Source organism: Marmota monax, unplaced genomic scaffold, assembly GCF_021218885.2.
Source record: "Marmota monax isolate L192 unplaced genomic scaffold, Marmota_monax_Labrador192_F-V1.1 WCK01_AAM20220418_F8-fsc00029, whole genome shotgun sequence".
NCBI lineage: Eukaryota > Metazoa > Chordata > Mammalia > Rodentia > Sciuridae > Marmota > Marmota monax.
In genome coordinates this window covers 7,979,927-8,000,353 of record NW_026693024.1, presented here as the reverse complement: position 1 = coordinate 8,000,353, position 20,427 = coordinate 7,979,927, and the positions used below count along the sequence as shown (strand labels likewise).

Sequence of the window (20,427 nt, the reverse complement as noted above, 5' to 3'; positions counted from 1 at the left end):
CATTAATTCCTAAGTCAGCAGCTTTTCAGTGAGCTCGCTCTCTCTCTCTTTCTCTCTCTCTCTCTCTCCTTTTTAGTACTAGAAACTGAATCCAGAAGCTACATCCCTAAACCTTTTAAAAAATCTTTTATTTTGAGTTGCTTAGAGCCTCGCTAAGTTGCTGAAACTGGCCTTGAACTTACCATCCTCCTGCCTCAGCCTCTCAAGTCACTGGAATTACTGACCTGTGCCCCCTCACCAGGCTGAAACTCTCTAGGATAACACACCCCTTTTCCCTCTGAATAAAAACTCCAGCAGCTGCATATTTCTTTGCAGCTTCACTGCTCTTTGGGTCTTGCTTCAGCAGACCTGCCCTACACCTTGTGACTAAGGTCCACTAGGCAAAACCAGGTGGAAAGAAAAATGGGACAAAAACCAGGAAGGGTGCCCAAGAAGAGTTTGGGTTACAAACTCAGTCATGCTAGGCTTTTCCTTTGCAGCCTCATCTTGCAAAAAAGAGAAAAAAAAAATTTTTTTTTCTTGTTTCTCTGTCTCAGCAGCATTCAGACCCAAAGCCCATCACTTTTAAATACTTCCCCTCATCATCATGTGCCTGGGGTGTGAGCTGCCGCTGCTACTGTGGCTGCCTCCTCAAAGGCTGGGTTTTGGTTGTCCCCCCTCCCTTCTTCTTCTCCTTTTAATAAAGGCCTTTTCATGTTTGTTTCTCAGGCCTTTCCCCAAATACAAAACTTCACTGTCCCTAGTTGCTTCCAACTCTAGGGTATCAACTTCAAAACTTTCTATCAACTAAGTCAGCGACTACTAAGAACTTTGGTAAATTTATGGCAGCCCGGGTCTGCATTTGGAAGGCTCAAACCCTAATGCAGAAGAGTTTGATTGATGTCCTGTGAGGCCGTACAAAAACACAAAACACAGCAAACTGCCACCTCCTCCCCAGCGTTCCATTCTCATCTAGATTCAGTAATAAGAAAAATTAATCCACCCCCTAGTGCAACTGCAGTCTCCTCCACCGGCCAGGCTCACCTAGAACATTCACTGCATCATTGCATCCAAGCCAAACCCGGTTACTGAGGCAACTAAGTTTTTCTTCCCAAAAGGTCAGAGGGAAACACATCCCTCGGGATCCCCTGGTAACCCTGTACCGATAAAGCTGGGGAACCACAACAGCAAATGACTCCTTTCCAAGGCTGGAGCCGGCCACCCGGGTCGGCCACGGGGGTGGGGTGTGCATGGGGGGGTGCAGCGTCCAGTTACATTCCTGACCCACTTTCGCATCCCCTCCCTCCCCCTCCTTTTCCTCCTCCTCTGCAGGCCGCGAGGGCGCCGGCACTCGGAGGAGCCACCGCTAGCACTCCCTTGGCCGCCACAAGCGGGGTGCGCCCGGTTTCTGTCGTTGCGGGGGACCCTGTGGGAGGGATCCCGTCCCCACCCCCACCACCCCCCGACTTCCCCTGCGCGCTGTCCCTCCCGGGTCACATGAGCTCGCGAGCACCTGTTGGCGACCTCAGCCCCCAATCCAGCCCCTCCCGCCGTCGCCCCCACCCCGGAAAAATCCCCTGCGGGAGGGAATGGGGAACCCTGAACGGTTCCGGTTCTGCAAACTCCGCTTTCCTCCGCGGGGCGCTGGGGCGAGCGAGCGACGCCTGTACAGCCGCTCAGCTTTGCAAAGTGCAAAAGCGACTCGGCTGAGCGGCGACGGGGTGGAGGGGATCCGACCGCCCCCCCCCCCACGCCATCAATCCCTCCCCCCGAGGCGGAGCTGGGAGGTGGGGTGCGCCCGCCGCCCGCCCCCAGTCCTACTCGGCTGGAAACCTGGGCTCCTCGCGGGGGTGGGGCGGGGATGCTGCCAGTCCGGGCCGGGGCCGCAGGGGCGCGGGCAGGTAGCGGGTGGTGACGGGTGGGTGTGCGTTCCGAGCGGCCGAGTCCAGGAAGGGGGCGGGAAGCTGCCGTCGCAGCTGCAACTTCGGAGCGTGCAGAGCAACTCAGCAACTTTGCCTGCGCCGCGCGCCCCTCCCCCGCGCCACCCAGCAGGGTCGGGGGCTGCGCGGCGCCGGGGGGGACAGATCGGGGGTGCAGGGGATCTGTGAAGGGGCTGTGGAAATGCCACAGCCGCGGGGTGGGGGCCAGAGTTGTGGCCAGGAGGCACCCCCACGCGCCCCCCGGCCTTGGAAAGGACGTGCGGGCCCCGCGCCGCGCACGCCCCCCGCGGTCCCCCACCCGCGGGCCGGGCGACTGCTGCTGGGCTCCGCGCGAGGAAGGGGGCGGGAGGATGGCGGCGGAGCCATGGAAACTGTGCTGGGTGGATAAATAAGGAGAGGGCCGCGTGAGGCCATCCCCAGGCTGCCAGCATCTCGGCGGCGGATGCAGCGCCCTGGGGAAGCGCGGCCCAGCTCCCACAAGTGGTTCTTCGCGAGCCTCCCCGCAGCCCCGCCGCCCTCCGCGCCTTCTGGAGAGGCTGGCGGGAACCGGGGAGAAGGCGGCGGCGTGGACCGGTCTGGTGGTAGCACAGAGGGCTGGGTGAGGTGGAGGGAAGAGAGTGGTGCGAAGGTGACCCCGGGGTCATCGGATGTCTGTTCCGGGGTTCGAAGGACAGCACGAGGTCCCGGATTGTCCTGCCAGCCCCGAGAGTCTGGAAAACCCCAGGGGCGCGACCAGGAAGATGGAGTCAGAGCATCAGTGGGGTCTAAACCCGGCGTACAGCGGAAGATGGGGTACTTGGGCTAGCTTGGGATAGTACCCGATGTCCCTGAAGTCAAGCCCTCAGGGGCGCCTGCCCCAGGTCCGGAGGAGTCCGATTGGCAAGGAGGAAGAAGGGTGTAAAGGGGAGTTTTGGGTCAGGCCCGTGCACTCATGCAAAGGAGCCGGTAGAGCCGAAGCTATCAGCCGCACCCATGCCCTGAAAGCAAACTTAGCCTCCAACCCTCCTCCCCAGCATTCACATTCTTCATCTGACTCACTATAGAGTTACTGATGCTTTACGCCCAAGCTTATTGCCTGTAAAGCTGGAGATTTTAATGGTGCTGTTACGAAGTTGAGTCACTTCAGGGTGTGGGGATCTTCAGAAGCAAAGGGGTCATTTCAAGTGAAAGTAAACTACCTGCGTGGAGAAGCCTGTCAACCAGCTGAATGATTTAATTACATGCCATCTTAATTTAAAGAGATTTGCAAGCTCATTGAGGACAGGTGGACAGTTACATTCTGATGTGTGCCTAGAAATTACTTTTTAACTGGACAAGGCCCATTTATTTCACACTGTGAACAACTGACCAGTATTTTTTTAAATTAAAAAGATGTCTTATTCTTCTTAATAACTTCCTGCTTGTTTCCCTTGAAATAATTGTGAAAGCTATAGGCCACAGCATAGTTTTCCAGTGTTGTTCCAAAAAACTGGATCCTCAGGATGCCCATAGGTGCTATTTGATGAGACCCTCACATACCCATTCCCAGATACACATAGTTTTGCATTTTAACATCCCCGAGGGTTTCTGTTTAATGGCACCTTAGCATTGAGTCAGTCTCATTGGCAATGGTTTTCTTTCTCAGTGGTACATAAAATAAGGAAGCTTGAGAAACGCTGAGTTAAACAAGTTAAATCAAGTTTATTTGATGTACAATAAATACAACAGATTTATAGCAAAATCTTTCGGTCTTCAGTATGCTAAGGAGTGAATCACCAAGTAGAGTTTATAATATGTACTTTTCTAAATGTAAAAAGTGTCACCATTTTTTGGTGAGGATTATTGCTTAGTTCCTTTCAGGAACTGCTGCTCCAGGGGTTGTGCAAGACTCAAGGGAAATGTTCATGGTTCAAAATGGTGTAATTAGGAATTATTAAACAATAAATTTAATGTCATTACCAAGAAGAAAGAAAGGAACCATTTAAGGAAATATTCGAAGGTAGAACTGTAGCAGAAACTGAATCAGGATCATCTTTAGAGAGCTGGTTCCTGTAAACACTAAATCAGAAAGTTCGTGTATCTCATATAATCAAGGTTATACTGCCTCCGACATTATTTTGATTTGTAGAAGTTAGTAAAATGCTTTATTTGAATGAGATTGGCACTAAGCTACTGATTACTGAAGCTCCTCAATTTACCGGAGTTTAGCTTCCAATAAACCCATCATATAGTTGAAAATATCATGTCAAATTGAATTTTTTTCCTTTTCAGGGCTGGTGATGGAACCCAATGCCCATTACATGCTAGGCAAGCATTCTGCCACTCAGCTCCACCCCCAGCCTTCAAAAATGCCTCTCAATATATTTAATCTACCCTAACCCTAACCTAGTTTACCTTAAACATGCATAGAACATTTATATTAGCCTAGAGTTGGGTAGAATCATTACTACAAAGCCCATTTAAAGCATTGAATATCTTGTATATACTCAGTGACAGGCATTTTGTAGACATGATGATTCTGAAAACTAAGCACCATATCCCCATAATTCCGGGGACGCAATGCTTGGTAGAGTAAGTGTTGTGTCCCCTGGTGGTCGCCTGGCTGACCTGAGCTGTGACTTTGACTCCCTGCTGCTGCCCAGCATCACCAGAGACAATTGTACTACATATTGCTACCCTGGGAAAAGATCCAGATTCAAAGTGCAGTTTCTACTGAATGTGTATTGCTTTTGTCCAACATTATAGAGCTGAAAAATCATAAGTCAAATCATTGTTAAGTCAGGGACCATCCATACTTGTGAAAATTCTACCAAAAGACTCCTAGAGAAAAACTTAAAAATGATAGTGAATGCACAGAAGTGTACTTCAGTTAAAAAGAGAAACAGAGGGAGATGGATGATTTTCCAAAGAGATAATAAAGGGCATAGGAAAGAAAAAAAAATACCTATCTCACATTCTTTATGCAAGGCTTGGATACAAGGCTAGGTTTTATAAGTAAGTAAAAATTCTACTTGGAATGTTTCAAATACAAATAATAACATTTTATGATTTTATTATGAAATGTAAAATGTGTACTTACATATATTAACTCATTTCATCATACAGTGATCCTGTAAGGCAAATAGAGGAGCCACTATTACCCTCAGATTGCATGACGCCCATTCATTTATGTAGCAAACCTATTGAGTTTGACCAGGCACCAGATGTTAACAATGGGCTTTGATGATAAAAAGAAGAATGTGAGAAAACCTCTCTAGAAGCTTATGTTTGGTAGAAGAGATGAAATATATGATAGACAATTTATACAGTGCAACATTGAGGCTCAGAAAGGTTAATGATTAACCAAGGGCACTAGAGTTAGGATTCATTGGTCTTTTGATTTCAAATACCCTGCTGATGCCTGGGGTATAGCACAACACTGTAACCCAGCAACTCAGAAGGCCGAGGCAGGAGGATTGCAGGTTTGAAGCCAGCCTCAGCTACTCAGCAAGGCCCTCAGCAACTTAGCAGTTCAAAAAATAAAAAGGGCTGGGGATGTAGTTTGGTGGTAAAGCCCCTGGAGTCAATCCCCTGTACACCCCCACCCCAAAACTCCACAAATGAATAAACAAACAAAACCAAATACCTTTCTGTCTTCTACAATAGACATGCTCTCATCTTTGCAAATAAAACCATGTAGATGTAGTAAATTGTCCCTTCTGTTCTGAGGAGGATTAGTTCCAGGAACCCCGCTGAAGACCAATACCCACAGATGTTCAATTCCCTTATACAAAATTTGTATAGTACCTACATACATCCTATCTATGTACTTTAAATCATCTCTGTATGATTTATAATACCTAATACAATGTAAACTATGTAAATAGTTGTCATACTGCATTGTTTAGGGAATACAGACAAGGAAAAAAAGGAAGATCAATTCCTGGTCAGTACAAATACCATTTTTTCCCAGGTACTTTCCATCCAAAGTTGATTGAATTTGCTGATTCGAAATACTGGAATACAGAGGGCCATCTGTATTTGAAAGAAACTAAACAAAACCAAACACATTGAATCTTAACAGCCAGAAAGAAATTTAGAGATTATGTGGGCTAACCTATTCATTCTACAGGCCTGGACACTGAGGCACAGAAGAAAATGAATTGCTCAAAGTTATACTGTACAATTATACAATAATGGAATTAGGTTTAGGCTTTTTCTGGCGGGGGGGGGGGAAGCCTTAATAGAGTGTCTACTGTTATGCAGACCCTTTATTCCATCTCAGTAAAAGCCAGAGTGATGGTTGAATTTGTGATAAAATACCCCATGAATCAACACTTATTTAAAGCAATATTTCTAAGAGGAACTGCAGGAGGATATCAACTATATGAATTTCTTAAAAACAGCCACTGTCCCTAAAAGCAGAAGCTGTATTTGATTTTTAAAAGGGGAAGGGCGTTTGGAGAGATTTGAATACTGACTGCATATTAGAGAATGTTAGAAAATTACTGTTGCTGGTTTAAGAATTAGTGGATTTGTGATTATGTTATTTTTATTTTTATTTCTGTATTTATGAACCTAGGGGAGCTGAACCAATGAGCTACATCCCCAGCTCATTTTATATTTTATTTAGAGGCAGTGTCTTGCTAAGTTGCTTAGGACCTCGCTGAATTGCTGGGACTGGCTTTGAATTTGTGATCTTCCTGCCTCAGCCACCTAATTCCCCAGGAATACAGGATGTGCCACCACGCCTGGCTTTTATGCTATTTTAATTTATTTTTTGGCACCAGGGATTGAGCCCAGGGGCACTCAATCACTGAGCCACATTCCCAGCCCTTTTTTGTATTTTATTTAGAGACAGAGTCTTGCTCAGTTGCTTAAGGGCCTCACTAAGTTGCTGGAACTGACTTTGAACTTGTGATCCTCCTGTCTGAGCCACCTAATTCACTGGGATTATAGGCGTGTGCCACTGCGCCTGGCTATTATGCTAGTTTTAAAAGTTTTCATGTCTTAGACCTATATAATAAATATTTGCACTGACTGGAATGCTGTGGTGTCTGGTATTAAAAGAATACAGTTTTCTTGGTACCCACCAAGGAAATGAATACAAATGAAATGAACATAGATGAAATCTGATGCTGCACGATGACACTTACTTGAGTGATAGGTATTTAAGGATTCATCACACTACTATCTCTACTTTTGAGTATCTTAAAAATAAAAGTTTTGTTTTTTTGGGGGGTGTCTATTGAAAGAAAAACATTTTTCCTTCATTTTAGGGATGTACAGAAAGGGGTGTGTGGCGTTTTATTCCAGAAAACTAATGTTCTTCCTATGGAAAATTAAGACAGTCTCCAAATCACATCATCATGGAATCTATAGTATTCTTCGGGGCCTCTTTGTGGCTAAGAAGACTTGGTATGTTATTGTTTTTATTCTAAGATTTATAGAGCTGGCTTATAATATTATATTCTTAATTGAATGGGTAGGATATTTAAAACACATGTGGTCACAACAGTTCTGGTTCCATTTTGAGTGACTTTGGACCCGCCCCCCCCTTTCTATTCATATAAGATATATCTGCATCTGCAAACTATCAAAATATCACAAAGACAACACAATAGAAATGTGGCTAATTGAAGGGATAGACACCATAGAGGATGTAAGTGAGATCACTATCATTCAATAAATATTTGATTGGTAATACTTCTGGTTTATAGCAAGCTGGGAAATGGTGACATGGGTGGGGTGTCAAAATCCACAGAAAAGAAACTAAGTACAAAACAGATCAACTTCACATGCTCAGAGGTTCAGGGGAAAGCATTTTATTCTAGTCTTACTTAAATGACAGAAAACACTTAAGGATGTGCTGAGCAACTCTTCCTACTTTCACATGGCGTTTCTGCTCTTAGTCAGTGGTTTCCAGTTGGTGGCTGAATCCTCACTCAGGATCCCTGGGTTAGAGCAAAGGACTCGTGATGCTTTATGTGCTCCAGCACCTTCTGTAGGCTAAACAATAATAGTACTTACCTATATAAAGGCGCTCTATCCAAATGGTTGTCTTTGTCACCAACTAACACATCACAAATTCATTTAAAAGCTGTTACTAGATTTATACTATTGCTTTGTGCTTACGTAGCTTTTAAAATCAGTGAATTCTAAAAAACACAACTGCTATCCTATGTGGAAGGGGCCCAGAAAGATGGATACATCTTCATTGATTTGGTAAAGCAAACTCTCTTCCTCTCCCCCTGTAGTCCTGTTTTACGTAATACGATTTTTTTTTTTTGTATATGGTAGGGTGTTTGTGTTAATCAGCCTTTTATCATGTGATAAAATACCTGAGATGAACAACTTACAAAGATGAAATATTTATTTTTGCTTATCATTTCCGATTTCAGTTCACGATCACTTGGCCCTGTTGCTTTGGGCCTGTGGCAGCACAGTGCATCCTGGCAGGAGCACTTGGTAGGGCTGGGAAGCAAAGAGAGAGAGAGGAAGAGGCCAGGGTCCCAATATCCCTTTCAAGGGCACATCCCGACTTCCTTCCACTAGGCCTCCCCTTTTAGCAGTTCCCCCAACTCCCAGGGGCTCCATGCATTGGGGACCAAGCCTTTAACATGTGGGCCTATCGGAGACATTCAACATTCTATTCTATGTATTTATTTAAGCATTTGGTTGTTAGAACTTGAAGCTCTAGGCATCTCTTTTTTGCCACTTCTTTATATTTATCTAATAATCAATCGGCCCTCCATAGCCATGGGTTCCACATCCACAGATTCAACAGAAAGTAGAAAATATTTTTAAAATTTACATATAGTGAGGCATGGTGGCATATGCCTATAATCTCAGTGATTTGGGACGCTGAGACAAGAGGATTGCACGTTTGAGCCCAGCCTCAACAATTTAGTGAGGCCCTATCTCAAAATAAAAAAATAAAAAGGGCTGGGGATGAGGCTAAGTGGTTAAGTGCCCCGGGGTTCAATCCCCAGTTCCAAACCAAACCAAACCAAACCAAACAAAATTTTCATCAGTACTACATATGTACAGATTTTTTTCTTGTCATGATTTCTAAACAATACAGTTCAATAACTAACTGCATAGCATTTACATTTTATTAGGTATTGTAAGTAATCTAGAGATGACTTAAAGTATATGAGAGGATTGCCTAGATTCTTGAACTTGATCTTTTGAGGATTTAGGTAACCCCAGGGAGTTCTGGAGCCAATCCCCCCTCAAATATCAAAGGTTGACTGTAGTGTCCAAAGCTACAAAAATTTTTCACAATCAGTGCACACTATCAGACCTGAAATACCCAAGATATAGGTCTCTGCTTTGACTTTTTACAGGAATGAAGACTTAAAATTGGGTGGTTCTTGTCAGAAACACGTGATGTTCAGAGTATTTCCGAAGGTTCTTATTACAAAATAAATTTTTACTCTAAAGTTTTTACCTGTTCTTTATGATTCTCCCTTCAGTAGGCTATTTTTTTAAAGGGACTTTGGTCTTGGATTACTACATACATCAAGCAAGCAGATGGCATCCTTGCTGAGCTAGGTTTCCGGTGAGAAGGATGATACAGACTGAGCTCCCGGATCATCACTGAAGGTGGATTAGTTGGAAGAGCCTTGTTTATTAGCAAATCCTCTTCATTTTATTTAGTTCCTAATAATCATTTACCGCTTACTAAGCCCTTACTCTTCACCTGGCATTTTATGGTAATTTCTACAACAACCCTGTGAGGAAGATATGGTTCTTCCATTTTACAGATGAAGAATTTGACACTTAATGAGGCTAAGTAATTTGTCTAAGGTCATGCAGCCAGTAAGTGACCGAATTAGGATTTGAACCTAGCTCCGTGAATCCAGATCCTTAATGATCACAGAGGGGAACCTCCTCATTAGCTCTTCGATCTAATGTCTTGTCTTTGGAAAGACAAGAACTGTTGTAAACAACCCAAATAATGACAGCTGTTTCCTTAGCCCACCCTTATTTAGTCACTTCTTGCTTTATCACTTCCCAGTGGATAGTAGGTTGGTAAGTGGCTTGACCACTACCAAGATCATCCGCACATTCTATGCACAGATGGCCCTGGCTTAGCTGTAACTTAACCTAATTATACTGGCCTTTTCACTTCTAGAGATCGTCATCCAAAAGGGGAGACTTTGGAAGACTTATTTAAGTCTACCTTAAAAAAAAAGAGGGAAAATTATTTTGGAAGCAAATGAGTCCCCAACTTTTCTGCAGAAAAGTTTCTGGGATGGTTTGTTTATTATTTGCCAAAGGAGAAGCCAATTAGAAGGATATTGCACACAATAGCTATTAAGTCAACAAATGCCACGTGGAAGCTGGAAGAGCCACCCACTATTGGACACATATGGCGGCTAAAAATGTGGAACATCTTCTGGGCTTGACCCTGCCGACCCCCCACCAAGCCTCTCTTTCTAGCTTGGATGAGAACACACCTTTCATCTTTTCAGGAACCCAAGCCATCTTAGCGATGACTCATCTGCTGATGATTTAGCTGGTCCTTTTCCTTGGTGTATACTCCCCCTGCTCTTTTGGGTAGTGCTGGGGATGGAACCCAGGGCCTCCCATCTGCTAGGCAGTCTCTTTACCACTGAGCTTTGCCACCAGCCCGTACCTCTCATTTTGATGGAGATGAGGCTTCACTAACCACCCCTAATTAAAATCTGGTAAGATTGTCTGCTGTAAACCAACTCCTCCCCTGTCTTATGAAGAAGACAAAAACCAAATGGAGGCAATAGGACCAGCTGATGTCCCGGCTTCAGTCCTCAGCAGTCACTTAATGGAGAAATAAGAGGAAGCGTTTTTTTATTTGGGAGTTGGGAGGAAGGGGCGTGTCTCAACTCGGCAAGGTCAGAAACTGTGGTTTCTGGGTCCCAGCAAGCAAGCCGCCAGGCAGCCAGGCAGGGAGCATGTGCTACGTGTCAGGCAGCCAGCACTGTCGCTGGCCCTGGGGGTACTGGGGACAGCAGGACAACCAGAGTACTGCCTCTTAAAGCTGCTAACACTTCTCAGACTGAGAGGCTGCATGCTTTGTTGAAATAGCTGGAAGTATAGCGTGAGGTTCAGCTCTGAGAACTGGCCACCTGCCAGTGGCAAAGAAAGAAGCCAGAATTTCCCATCCATAAAACCCGGGCCATGAACAGGGACCTTTGCACAGCCTGGGACTGACCTGCCTGCCTGGGATGCTCGCTTTTAGCTGGGCCTCAAGGAAAGAGCTCAACTTTTTAAATAGTCCTCTTGCCTGAATAACAAAGAAACCTCAGTGGAAAGATGTGTCTGAGTGTCCCCACCCACCCCACCTACTTGGTTGATTTGAGTCAGAGTTGCAGATTTATACTCTCCCTTTAAATTTAAGTCTTGTCAGCTGTACGTTGATTTGTTCACACTATCCATGTCCCAGGTAGCTGGCTCAGATAGGTCTCAAAATAGACCAGGAACACAGAGCTGATAAGATCCCAGTGGGCAGAAGGTAAGGTTACACCATCTATGACATAACCTCTAGAATGATCGCAGCTGCCCTTTGCTCCAGAATCTGGCTCCGGTGGATTAAAACAGTATAAAGTCCTCAGACAGTTGGGGGTTTAGTGTGTGCACGCTTTCCTTGAAGTTGGTGAAACTTCCACTCAGCTCTGGAAGGGTCGAATAAGCAGTCCCCCAGCCTTTTCTTTCCTTTCTTTGCTTTAGAGGGACGGATGGCCAAACAAACATTCTGGTGGCCTTTAAGCAGAACAAAATTCTTTGCCTGAGCACGCGCCAGTGTCTTTACAAAGCACGGCACACTTTGGAGGCTTTTTTGGCACGCACTGGAACACAATTGGATTCCGGGGCTCTAGGGACAAAGAGCGCTGCTAATTTGCGCAGCCACGGGCTGGAGAATGGGGAGCCGGGAGGATGGTCCTCTAAAGAGAGGACGTCAGGGCATCAGAGCAAATCGGGTTCCCAAGAGAAGGAAGGGGACAGACAGCCCCATCTCAGAAGAAATATCTGCTTCTGCTGACCCATGTTTCTGATGGTGTCAGTGTACCTCGCCCCTCGCCAACGTGACCCGAATTTCTGAGCCTTGAGTTGCGGCCACAGACCCTATTGGGAAAGGAAGGGAATGTACTCGAATATTTATAGAGGGAACCAGGAAGTGAGGAGGCACAGCCCGGGCTTCCTGGTGGGGCTGCTGACTCACACTGCCATCCTTAAGGCCAGTTCCTTCATTTCTTTGTTCCTCAGTTTCTCAGTGAAAAGAAGGATGAAAATGGAATTCCCCTAGGGGCACTGGGAACACCTAACTCCATGTTTATGTCACTTTGAGATAGCTGGCATCGCTGCAAAGCATCCTCACGTGGAAGATTACATCTTTATTGTCAATTCCAGGCATACGTCTGAATAAATCTCATTCAAGATCTTTCAGGTCACCTTTCTTACTGTCCACTCCATGGCATTTCCTCCCCTCTCAGTTTTTTTTTTTTGGGGGGGGGTGGGGTGGGGTGGGTGGGAGGTGGTACCAGGGAATTGAACTCAGGGACACGGGATCACTGAGCCACATCCCCAGCCCTTTTTTTTTTTTTTTTTTTTTGTATTTTACTTAGAGACAGGGTCTCACTGAGTTGCTTAGCGCCTCACTGTTGCTGAGGCTGGCTTTGAACTCTCGATCCTCCTGTCTCAGCCTCTGGAGCCTCTGGGATTACAGGCTTGCACCACCGGGCCTGGCCCCCTTCTCGTTTTGATTCTTTTCTGCAATGTCATTTGCACGAAGATTTGTTTCTAGAAGGCTCTTTCCAGAACCTGGTAGCCCTAAGTCTTGGTCCACAGGGCTGACTAGATGGGATCCTGCTAGCTGTAGCTGTTTTAGGTCCCAACTCTGTGCTCTTTCAGGGAATTTAGGCTGTTGCTTTGTACTTGATTATTTTCCACCCCTCAAAGTGTCGACTTCATTGTTTGGCTAGGGTGAATACATCACTTCCTCTTTGTTGGGGGGGGGGGGTCTGTGTTTTGTCTCTTGCTGGGTTTGAAATGTCATGTCATGTGTTGGGTTTTGCTGGATTACATTGGGGGGTTTGTTGGTCCGGGTTCCCAAGTCATCATTGGTCACCAGAGCCCTCACCACTTCTACATCCTGTGACAGAGAAGCTTTAGCATTTACCTAGAGATACAACTGCTTTCTTGCTTGGGTCTGCTGCCTCTGAGGGAGTTCCCCTAGCAAGGACAGAAAAACCAACAAAACTCTTCTTGGCTGTTATCTTTTCTTCCTGCTGTGCGGTCAGGCTGCTTGGTTGCCTGGCTCATTATCTGGCTGAGCTCCATGTCAGAGTGGATCTCTACGCCTCTCATCTAGAATATGGGCAAACCTCCGGGACTTCGACCAATCTTTCCCTGGCTCCTCATGGATAACTTTTTTCCACTCCTAGAAGCCACATGTCTCTGCTTTAAAAAGGGGTGTGTAGATACACTTTCAACTTATTGACTCTTCCCATAAGCATTATCTGTGTGCCAGGCACTGTAGTAGACGTTGAACGTGTGATAAGAATAATGATTCTTAGCTCCTGCTCTCTAAGAGCAGGGTTGCTGACAGGGCAGATGTACTTGCTGGAGGTACAGGAGGTGACGGGGAGGGCTGAGAGAGACCCACATATGCACAAGGTCTAATGCAAAAGGGAAGATTTCTGGTGGTGCCTGGGATTTCGTAGCAATCTTATTTACAATGTTCATAGAATAATATTATTGTCCATTAGAAAGATGTCGATGCCCCTTTGGGACAGTTTCTGTCTCCATGACAGCCTTTCCCTTCAGTTCCATTCTATAATTACCTGGATCTTTTTATTTCCCTCCATCTCATTACTGCTACTTTAGTTCACGGTGTCGTCACTGCTACCGTGTGTGAATCCTTGCTCCTGACAACCCCCATAACTCTCAGAGGAGACTCCTGCTTCAAACTCTTCCAGCGATTGCTTTCTGCTCCAAGGATAAAGTTTAAATGCTCTACCTTGGCTCAGAAGGCCCTCTGTGACCCGCCCCAGCTCTTCTGTCTGCACTCGCAGTCCCCCAATTTCACTTGTTACCTCTCAGGTATAACCCTCAGTACATGCTAATTCACCTGCTTAGACTATTCCTCCCTTATATGCCTTCATCTGGCTGAGTCCTGCTTATCTTCTAGGTCTAAAGCTTAGATATCACTTAGATATGACCTTCCAGACTGGACTAGGTGATCCTGCTCTATGTTCTCCCTTTAAACTTTGACCCATGGGTACCTCACTCTTCATCTTCGTATGAGAGCATCAATTAGTTTTTATCTGATTGCCTAATAGAGTGAGCTCTGTGAGGGCAGAGACAGAACTCGATTATGTACTGTTGTACCTCTAGAGATTGGCAAATAGTAGGACAGAGGCCTATATTAGTTATTTGTGGCAGCATTACAAATTGCCCTAAAACTCAGTAGCTTAAGACAACAAACTCTCATTATGTCATAGTTTTTATGGGTCTGGAATTCAGGAGCAACTCAGCTGGGTGGTTCTGTCATGAGGTTGCAGTCAAGATATCAGCCAGGGCTGTCATCATCCAAAGACTTGAATGGGCCAAAGGATCTTCTTTCAAGATGGCGCACCCACTTGGCTGTTGGCAGGAAGCCTGCACTTCTTACTGCTGTGTGGTATTCTCCAAGTGTCTGTTTGAGAGCCTTCCATTACATTCTTTAAGTGGGGGTGATCCAAGAGAAAGAGCAAAGAGGAAATTTCTATACCTCCAGGAGTCTAACTTGCTTGAATCATTATTTTAGCCATACTGACAGCATTGAGTTCATTAGAAGTAATTAAATACAGCTCAAATTCAGTGGGAGGGGGGATTAGGATCTTTGTTTGGAAGGGTAAAGTATAAGGAATTTGCGGGGTTGAGGATATAGCTCAGTTGGTAGAGTGCTTGCCTTGAATGCACAAGGCCCTAGGTTCAATCCCCAGTATTAAAAAAAAAGAAAAAAGAAAAAAAAGAAAGAAAGGAAAAAAGAATTTGTGCATATTTTAAAACCACCACAGGACTTCAATAAATGACAATGTGTTGAATAAATACACCAATATAAGACTCCTCTGTTTATTGTTAAGACTCCCCTGTTTATTGATTCATCCAGATATTTACTGGGCACTACTACAACAGAACTTTTCCTAGGTGGAAGAAAATTTTCTAGAGAGTAAAAAATATAATAGTAGAAGTGGCTGTGGTGCTTCATCTTTTAAACAACTAGTGATAAAGAGCAAGGGTCACCCTACCCCAACAACCCTGTTATTGCTGCCTCAGACTTTTATTTGGAACACTTTCTTGTCTCTGAGTGTATATTTTGGAGCCATTTCCCTGAATTTTATATCTTCCCATTTCCATCAGCTCCTTTTTTTGAGTGGGGGGGGGCTGTTAGGGGGTATCAGGGATTGAACTCAGGGGCACTCATCCACTGAGCCACATCTCCAGCCCTTTTTTGTATTTTTATTTTAGAGACAGGGTCTCACTGAGTTGCTTAGCAGCTTCTCTTCTGCTGAGGTTTGGCTTTGAACTCTAGATCCTCCTGCCTCAGCCTCCAAGCCCCTGGGATTACAGGCGTGCACCACCATGCCCAGCTGTGAGCTTTATATTATGGGACTGTGTGGATGAAGCAACTCTACTATGCTCACCTGAGGATTCCTGCTCTGTATCTACTCAGTGTGAAAGAAGAAGAGGTTCTCTGGTAGATTTTGCCTAACACAGGCAAATACTAAGACTGGGAAGGAGGTTGGATGTTTGATGCATGAGTCAGAGCATCAAAGGCCAGGGCATGTTCTCCTCAACTATTTGAATGAGGAGAGAAAGGAAAGGAGATTTTTTTTTTTTTTTTAAAGATGTGTAGTAGCATCTGAGGAAGGAATCAAAGAAAAAAAAAAGGCAAAAATTCCCCAAATATTTAAAGTGTTTTTTTTAGTTCTTTTCATATCGCTGTTTGATTTGATGCCTTGATTAATAGTTTTTTAAAAAATTAAAGTCAATTAAGAATAATTTTAGGGCTGGGGGTATAGATTGGTGGTAACGTGTACTAGATTCTGGGTTTCGTCCCTATTATCACACATACACACACACATACACACACACAAATAAAAAGAATTTTATTTGAGAAGTGAAAGCTGTCACAATCCCCTGAGATGATTGGAATCATGGGTTTTATTCAGTGCAGGACCAATAATCCTGGGGTGAATTGGCTAGGTATTCAGTGGTTTCATGCATGACTAAGGGAGTCACCCATGCCAACTCTGTGATGTGACTCTCCTTGTGTTTCATTATTTCCCAAAGTATTGGTGATTTTTTTTTTTTTTTTTTGCTTTTAATTTTTCCCAGAGAAAATTCTCCCTTAGGAAATTCCCTATTGCTACTTTATATGGCAGCCAACTTTCTATACAACCCAGTCACTTAAATGGGCAGCTTGAATTTCCTTTACTCTCTTGTCCCCTTACAGATAGATGACTCAAGGCAGAACCTTCAGGCCAGGTCCCAGGCACCACACGGATCCTTTGTGACCAGATAGGAAGGAAACTCTGTCCATCTTTATTTAACCCCACTCCCACCTCATTTTACTAAGGAAATTTGGAGACGGAGAGGGGAAGGGGGGTCCCTGACTTGTTTTTCTGCTTTTAAAATGCTGAGCTCCTCTTTTTGCCCTCCTTCCCCTTTATCGCTGGGCAGTGGCTCTTTTGCAATCTCGTGTCACTTTGCGCTCGCTGCCCATGATGCTTCAGATGGGTTGCACTTGCCTTTGTGTCCAGTAAATGCACAACAACAAAGGTACGGGCCGAAGTTCTTGGACACCTGAGTGTACCATCAGGGAAGGGTTCTTATTTGGAAAATTCTGTTGAATCACTTTAGTTGTGTGCTGCTAGTTTTGATCTTCTTTTGATTTTTGTAAATTCTGGATCTGGATTCCAGAAGTCAGACCTATCTGAGAGAATAATCGATTTTACAGAAGAGCGTGATCCAGTACCTTGAACTTGGCTGGAGGACTTCACTACCTTGCACACAGTGCCCACCAAATGTCTGAAGCCAGTTGGGTAGGAAGACATTCCTACATGCCCTCAGGGACTTGGCATGTGACTTATCTCTGCTTACTCGAAGGCACCGGGGTTGCTAGATCACCAAGTGCATTTTTCCTTCTTGATTTTTGTGCACTGACCATGTTTGGCCGTTGGCTTCCTGTCTCATATTGCTGTGACAGCTCTTCCTTTTGCAGACACGGGCAGCCCAGGAGGAAGCGTGTGCACAGCCCAGAGGGAGAGGGGGAAACCACTCAGGAAATATTGACCTGGAGCACTTAGAATTCAAGGTCATGGTTCCACTTCTTGTCTGCCACTGCAGAGCAATGGCGAGGCTCTGCAGGCGGAGTGTTTGGTCTCACTGGGTACAAAAATGGGGACCAGCTCCTACAAGGGGCCCCTGGCAAGTAGCTCTTCACCATTGTTTGAAACTGGGCTTGTCTAGCGTTAGAAAGAAAGGAGGTGCCTTCTGTCACTCCCTAGGACCAGAGAAGGACAAGGAAAGTTCCACAAAATGGAATTGGAACCCACAGGACTGGTGTCAAGCGGGGATGTCTCCACACAGGCACATATGGGTCCTGCACATTTCACACTAGAAGGGGACTTTAAAAAAAAATTTTTTTTTTGGTACTGGACAAAATGGCATATTTTTACAAAAATGAACCAACTATACTATTTTCAGAATCTTTAGGAAGATATCTTCATTATTTTCAATGCTCTCTTGTTTGTGTGTTGGTGTTCGTGTGTGTGTGTGGGGGGGTTGTTTTTCCCCAAATTAGACTTCTACCACTTGGTGTAGCTCCGTGGTGTCTGGTTATTTCTTTTCTTTCCCCTTCCCTCTTTAACTCACCTTTCTTTTCTTTTCTTCCTTTCTTTTTCTTTTTTTGACTCAGGGTCTTGCTATGTTGCTCAGGCTGGTCTTGATTCTTGAACTCCTTGGCTTCAAATATCCTTCTGTCCTGAGCCTCCTGAGTAGCTGGGACTGAAGGCATGTGCCACTGTGCCTGGCTTGATATATTTCTGCATCTCTGGTAGCCTCAGTTCCCTAACTTAAAAAAAAAAAAACTGAACATGTGATTTATTATATTTAAAATTGGTCTGTAAGATGACTTCCCTAATTTTGAGACAGGACCAACCATGTGTCTTTCTTTTTTTTTGTACTAGGAATTGAACCCAGAAGTGCTTAACTGCTGACCCACATCTCCACCCCCTTTTATTTTTCATTTTGAGATCGGGTTGTACTCAGAGAGAGGCCCTCGCTAAGTTGCTTAGGACCTCACTAAGTTGCTGAGGCTGGGTTGCTTAGTGCCTCGCTTTTGCTGAGGCTGGCCTTGAACTCAAGATCCTCCTGCCTTAGCCTCTCCAGCCGCTGGGATTACAGGCGTGCTCCACCACACTGGGCCTATTTTAATTTCTTTTATTTTTTTAATTATGAAAATAAAGGTTACTTACAGTGACTTTTTAAAAATGTTTATTTTTGCACATTACTTACTGATCCCTTTTAACATGAATGCTTGAATCTTTCTTCAGCCCTGCAAAGTATTCTTGCCATTTCTTTATCACCCTCCACCCCCATCCTCTCTGTCCTATCCAGCAATTTCTGTAAAGTAGCTAGGTTCATGGATCATGCCTTCTTGTCTCTTAACTTCTAGTTCACATTTGATATCTCTTGGTCTTTTAAGCTTTATTTTGGGCCAATCAGCCCAGTCTACCACTTAGTGAGCTCGTTCCTCACGGCTGACCTTCTGCCATCCATCGCATCGTTGGATTCCCTATAACTCTGATGGCTCTTTTTCTCCGAAGCCAGCCAGTCAGGGATTTAGCATCCTTGCACATTTCTCTCGGGACACTAATTATACTTAATTTAAAGCTCTCCTCTCTTTTCTGTAGTACTTATTTCCCCAGGGCCCAATTTCTTTAGTGAATAGAGTTAAGTGTTGGTCTGCTGGTTTCTCAAACACGGGGTGATCTCTGGCTATCTTTCACGTGCCAGAAGAAGGCCTGGAGATGGCTGGGCATTGGTGATTGGTGCATATTTTCTCAGCCCTAGTGAGAATCCCTTTGATTCTGGCAATGAACCTAAATAGTGACCATGGAAATCAGATCTTGGTGGTTGTATAGAGGAGGGAGAGAGGAAATTGAATTGGAGTAGAGATGAAAAAGTTCGAGTGTGGAGTTCAGGTGAGGGGATTAGGTTGAACTGGAGGATGAGTGTAGGCATAGAAATCGGGGAGTGGGCTGGATGGGGGGGGAAGGCTGGGAACATTCAGACCTAATGGTCTCTCTTGACTCTGAGCATCAGGAGGCCCCCTTAGAGATGGTGTTTGGAACTTGAGGGGAGAGAAAGTAGAGATAATAAATAAATATCAGAAGTGTTCTCTGCTTCTCGGTGCCATGTCCTAGCTGCTTTCTTTGGCCACACCCTTCTGCCATGACGTCCTGCCTCACCTCGGGCTTAGAGCAACGGAGTAGGCCTCTGAAACCAGGAGTTCCGAATAAACTTTCCTCCTCTAAAAATAAAGATTTCATTTTTAAATTACCAGTGGCAAGGAGATCATTGTGAGGCCGTTGCAACAGTTAACGTGAAGGAGAAATGGGGACATATTCTGGAGACGGTGAGGAAATAACAGACTGGGCTTCACTAACCAACTGGGTGTGAAGAGTGAGGGAGAGAGAAGAGTCAAGAATGACCGAGGACTGAGTGAATGGATGGACTAGCCCAGAGAACTTCAGAAGCAGGAAATGGTTTGGGGAAGATGGTGAGCTGTTTGACCCCACTGAGTCTGAACTGCTGATGTGACATCCGGGGGGAGCGGCATGGTTGGGGACTTGGGTGTGGTACTCAGGGGTGGTTGGATCCCCGGAGATGGGCTTGGGACTTGTCCAGATAGAGAACAGCTGCAGCCAGCCACAGGGTGGGGTTGCTGAGGACAGGATGGACAGATGGAGGGAGGGAGAGGATGAAGAGGAACCAGTAAAATAACCCCAAAAGGAGCAAAGCAGGAAAACCAGAGTAGTCCAGACTCCTAGAAGCCAAAGGAAGGAGGAGAGTTTGAAGAAGGAAGTGAGTGATCAGTAGTGTGAGATCCTGTAGGAAAATAAATCATAAAAACATAATAATGGGAGTGGCTTGTACTGGGTGCACACTCTGTTCCGGGGTTCTGGTCTAGGTACACTCCTTGGGTTAATTAATTTAAACCTTATAACAGCTCTCTGAGTGGGTCTTGTATGGCCTCCCATTTTACAGACAAGAAAACTGGAACCAGAAAGGCAAAGAACTGGACTCAAGTCACACAACTGGCAAGATATGGCGCCATCTTGGTTCTGGAACCCACATCTTTACAAAATACCACATATCTATCTAAAGGAGCACCTCCCCCATTTTCTGACTTAGATCTATATTTCTGATGAAAATATATATTCCTGATATAAATCTGTGTCTTATAGCCACATGCCTTAAGTTGGAATAACTAACTCCCTTCCTTTACCCACTG

The 20,427-nt window shown here is 45.0% G+C and overlaps 1 long non-coding RNA gene across 2 annotated transcripts in view; it reads left to right on the top strand.

Annotated features, from left to right (window-relative positions):
* The window catches only part of LOC124098654 (uncharacterized), a 40,730-nt gene that overhangs the window by 6,131 nt on the left and 14,172 nt on the right, over positions 1 to 20,427 (top strand). Inside the window, exon 2 of one of the 2 annotated variants that reach the window (XR_006853654.2) lies at positions 7,157 to 7,295. The exons of the other annotated variant lie outside the window; for it this stretch is intronic. This is a non-coding gene — a long non-coding RNA (uncharacterized LOC124098654). The remainder of the gene's footprint in view (positions 1 to 7,156; positions 7,296 to 20,427) is intronic. 2 annotated transcript variants of the gene reach the window in all.